A 5,614-nucleotide genomic window follows, 5' to 3' on the forward strand; every position below is an offset into this window, starting at 1 on the left:
ATATTTTAATCTAAGCTGCGGGTCGGTAAGTTGTATTCTTCAGTACTTCTTTGTAGTTAGAGAGTCTACGAGATGAAATAAGCTTTCTTCGGCTAAGACAGAATTCTTCGAGGCAGGCCGGAAACCAGTTATAGAGGTTTGGAGGTGCCAGGAATATGTTAGGGTGGGGCCAAGTTATTAAAAAATTCCCTTACAAATGTCTAAACTGTGTTTCGTGTTAGTAATAGCATTTTGTGTTGAGGTCTGGAGGGGCCACGAAAAGTTTAGGTCCGAGCCAGGTTCCTCCTAGCCCCCCTTCTAGTTGCGGGCCTGCTTCGACGACAAACAGCTATACCTATACCCCGTACGTAAAGTTTGCTGAGTGAATTTCGATCATAGAAAATTTCCCTACAAACAAAAGAACTTTCTGTTAACAATCGTGAACAAACGATAAACAAGCGATCTACATGGTTTATTTTGAATTTCCGAAAATGCGTTCTTCCTGGCTCACGCTTAGGCCGTTTGGGTCTTGCTTTATCCCTTTCAGCGTCGAGGCTATATGAGACTTGAATCTACAGATTAATGTGGGATCCCAACCACATAATCTCTCGCCGGCAATCGAGCCCGGGTCTCCCACGTCGATGTCACATATACTAACCGAATAGCCACGAGGAGCTCCAGAGAAAGGCGAATGTTTATTGTATTGAATTGTCAATAATACTCAAATGTAATCTTGTTTACCTTGTTTTACTGCGGAGCTCCCTCCTGGCTAAGCGGTAAGCGTACGGGCCTTTTGGATGGGAGACCCGTGTTCGATTTCCGGCGATAACTCATATAGTTCGGATCCCACGTAAGGCTACAGGTCCAAATCTCAGGTAACCTAGCTGCTGAAAAGGATGCTGAACTCAAATCAAATTAAAATAATTTTTAGGGGATACTCACATATTTTCATTATTGCTATTATTATTTCGAATATAATTCCAGTAGACCCGCGTAGCGTAGCCACAAATGCTCTCGTCTTCGATGCGTGCGGTCCCGGATTCGATTCCTGGTGAGGCACTCGGTAGAAAAAGCTTTTCCAGGCCAGCAATCCACAATGAGGGTTCCCTGGGTTTTCCTCATTCACACCAGGCAAACCAGGGGTAATCCTAACTTAGAGATTCCTTTCTTCCTTCCCTTTCTCCGGATAGTGTGCTCGTCGAGGGACGTCATCCTTCTTACTTAATGAGCTAAATGGCCAATGAAGCCGAAAGCCCAGAAATCTAAATCCCTAAATCCTACATCCCTAAATATAACTTCCCTTTTCCACTTCGAAATTCAATAAGAAGTTAGTTATCTTACAGTGCAATTAGAATTCTAAACGAATTCTTGCACAAAGAACGTAAAAATCTGCACTGAGTAATATTTTCCTTCTCTTTTGATGTTACACTGTTTTTTGTATGTATTGTTATCGGTGATTTTCCTGTAATGCTACAGTTTTCATGCAATTTCAAATTTGTAATCTTTCCGGAGAAGCTTTGGCATGTCGCGTAAATGTTTTTATCTCTGTGTCAGTAATTTATTAATTTGTACTGTAATCTAAAGTAATCCTGTCATTGCTCTTAACAGCCAAAACCAACAACTACTACTAGTAGAACTATAATAATAATAATAATAATAATAATAATAATAATAATAATAATAATAATAATAATAATAATAATAATAATAATAATGCCAACAATGGTCAAAGTAATTTATTAATTAACTAGGAAGAATAATCTTTTAAGTCGTGCCTCAAGTTGGCCCCCTCACTTCTAAGAAATTACACCAAACGTCGCACATCGTTAGTGCATCGTTAGTGCACAAACAACTAACGTTAGTGCTATCGAGTTTCGGAGTTATTGAAGATTTTGGTGCGAGGCCTAACTTCATATTAAATTATTCTCCCGCCCATCCTTATGAAGGCAGATTTTCACCAAACTTATCACACCGTTAGTGCATCGTTAGTGCACTAAAACGCACTAAGAGCTAACGTTAATGTTACCATATCTTGGGATTTATTTGAGATTTTTGGTGGGGGTCATCTTCAGAAATATTAAAGTCCATACAAATTGATGTAGAAACACGGGGCTAATGGTGTAACTGTACCAAAATTTTGCTTAATATATTTTTCGCTTAAACGCAAATTCTGCGTTAGTGCATTATGTGACGTTCATCTGAATTTGTACGTTTTGTGTGGTATATGCTTCTCTTTGATTGTGCTGCCGCCTGGTGGTCCTAAAAGACAGAGTAGAAGAAAAGGAAAAGGAAAGAATGGAGAGTTTTGAAACGCAATAGTTGGTTTAGGTGTTAGTGTGTGTGTGAAGTATGATTAAGCAAATTTCGCTGATCATAGTTTTATCTCGACGCCAGAATGCATTTTAATGATTTAAAGTATGTTATGTTTTAGAAAAACTAGAGCTGTCTTTGAAGCTCCGTAAACGATCTGTGAGAATAATAATGCAGAAACTAGTACTTTTCGTAAGTGTTGTGCAAGTTGTTGTTAAAGTAAATCAGCCCCAAGAATGGGCGGCGATTAGGGGGGCAAGGGGGGCAGTTGCCCCCCACTTTTTTTGAAGTAATCCCTTAATGTTATAGTTTAATTTGGAAATGTAAAGTTTTTGTACGTATTGCTGGTTCATAGGGAAAAAATGGTGCCATATAATATTTGCCGTTGCGAGAGTACGTATTGGTTATTTGTCTTCTCGTGGAGTTAAGAAAGCTACAGGAATTGAGTTTTAATTGCCATGGAAAATGGCCCAAAATTAATCAACAACTCCAGCGTACTTTCATTTCTTCATACAAGGGCTCGATATATTAGTCAGCCCCTTTAAAACTAATTGAGAGAACATTTTGAAAAAAAAATCTTTAATTACACAAAAATTAACAGTTTTAAAATGTCTTTTTTTCTTCTTTTTAATAGTAAGGAATATTGATTGAAAAGAAAGTAATAAAAACCACTTCTACTTTCCCATTCTTTTACCTATAGCATTTATGATATTCCGGAGTTAAAAATTCGTGGTGAAAGAAAAATGTTTATGTTTTTTACTAGCACACAACAATGCTACCCCTTTTCGTTCGCTTTTCTTTCTAATAATAATTTAATAATAATCTAATAATAACAATAATTTCTTTCAAAAAATAAACATCTTTTGATCCAAAAAGGGAACTAAAAAGAATGGTCTTAATAACCACCAGGTCCACCCACTACTCAGTTGACGTATGACTAAAATAATGTGCATTTGTTATATTCAAATTGACACTGTGTTGAAAGGGTGGAATGTTTACCATAATTGGATGAACGTGCTGTTGCCATAGAAACAGTTCTTGCCTGATTGTTATGACCACGTGCATGAATGAAAAAACAGAGGAAAGCAACTGTCAAAGTGCAAGTTGTATCAAATGAAGTAACTGTGAATAGTGGCTGATATTTTTAGTTAAAGCAAAATCGCGAGTGAATGTGCGCCATTGTTGTGGTTACGGTATTTTACGTATCTGAGTGAATGAATGAATGATTCTTTGTTAATGATTTTTACACTTTGTGAATTTCGCTATGAAACGCAGATTATCAGGTAATACGTCCATTCTAAATTTTTTTAAGAAAATAAGAACTGAAATTCCTGGATCTAGTGGAAGTGATGCTACGAGCGAAAATTCTGAACTGCCGATTAATACTTCACCCCAACCTTCCACTTCTAAAAGTGAGATTTTGGCGTCTGAAGAATGCATCGAGGAAGGAAATGTTAGTGTGAGTGCTGTGTGTGAAAAGGACATTCATTTTTCTCATGAATTGCAAGCAAACAGCTTACATGATCGTGATCATCTTCGTGGGAAAGATGCTGCTATTCCTTATTTTAAAGATGGTCCGTTTCAACCTCACCTAAAGGACTACCTTGAAACTAATGGAAGAAGGTTTAGGTATGTATGGTTTGAACAGTATAAATGGTTAGAATACAGTGTTTCTGGAAACAGTGCGTTTTGCTTCCCTTGTCGTTTGTTTGCACACACGGGCTGTTTTGATGAAGCTTTTCTATCCAGAGGGTTCCAGAACTGGAAAAAAGCTTCTAAGCGTTTCCAGGAACATGAACATACTTCTGCACATCTTCGTGCAAATTTGCAGTGGCAAGAGGGGTTGAAGTCAACCAGTAGCGTAGTTGAGTTGATTAGTGCCCAGCATAAAGATGAAGTACAAAATAACCGTCAATATTTGAAACATCTGTGCGAAAGTTTGCTGTACATTGCAAAACAAGGACTTGCTATTAGAGGGCATAAGGAAAATGATTCTTCTGAGAATCAGGGTAATTTTATCGAATTGTTGAAATTACGATCCATTGATAACAAATTGATAAAACAATATTTCACTGATCGCAACAAATATTTCAAATATGTTCATCATGACATTCAGAACGAATTGTTGGAAATTATGGGGGATCAAACTAAAACTTCTATCATTGAAAACGTAAAAAGTAGTCAGTTTTTTTCACTAATTATAGATGAGGCTCGTGATATTTCAAATGCTGAGCAGGTAGCACTAATAATTAGATACGTGACGGCTGAGCTTATGATAAAAGAAAAATTTATTGGATTTTTTAAAGCAATGCAAACCGATGGAGCTTATATTTACGAACTTGTAGTTCGAGTATTAACTGAACTTGGTCTGGATTCTTCATCCATAGTTGCCTTATGCTTTGATGGTGCCGCTAACATGACTGGCAAGAAAAAAAAAAAAGGATGTAGCAGCAAAATTCAAGGAACGGAATTCAAATATTCTTTATGTTCATTGTTACATGCATTCTTTAAATCTTGCTCTTCTGGATGTGTCAAAGAGCGTCATGTTTGTACGTAAGGTTTTCAGTACCTTAAACAAATTATATAATTTCATTGAAGCATCACCGAAACGGCATGCAATTTTCGAAAAAGTAAAATTATCCAAGAACAGTCAACTTTGAAGGCCCTCCGTGACACGAGATTCAGTTGCAGGTATGAAAGTCTTCGTGCTATCAAACAACATTTCGTGGAAATCGTAGAAGCACTTGAAGACATAGATAAAAATGACAATAATGTTGGTGGGGAAGCGCATGAACTTGTAACGTCTATTTCAAAGTTTGACTTTATTTTTGTTTTAAATATAATGCTGGAAGTGTTTCAGATGACAAATATTTTATCCAAATATCTTCAGTCCGCAACTATTTGTGTTCTGAATGTCATCCATCTTGTTGATGGAGTCTTAAAGAGCCTAGAAAACCTCAGAAATGAGGAAGTATTTAAAAAGCATTGGGAGGAAGTTATTCGTTTCTGTGAAGAAAATAACTTCCAGGGACCTGAAATGCCCCGAAAGAGAAAGGTACCACTCAAACTTGGTGGAGGTTCTATCAACGTGGATTTCTCCTCAGTTCAAAAATATTTTCTGCAGTCTGTTTATTATCCTTTTCTTGACAGTATTACTGAACATATTAAAAATCGTTTCGCCAAAAATGATTTAGAACTTTTACGTTCAATCGAATTACTGTTGAGAATGTGTTGCCAAAATAATGATACTACATGTCATAAGGAATTTGATTATGCATGTTTGTTTGTAGAGAAATCTTTTGGGATAAAACATGACGACTTATCT

This window comes from Thermobia domestica, chromosome 12 (assembly GCF_964235325.1).
Source record: "Thermobia domestica chromosome 12, izTheDome1.hap1.1, whole genome shotgun sequence".
NCBI lineage: Eukaryota > Metazoa > Arthropoda > Insecta > Zygentoma > Lepismatidae > Thermobia > Thermobia domestica.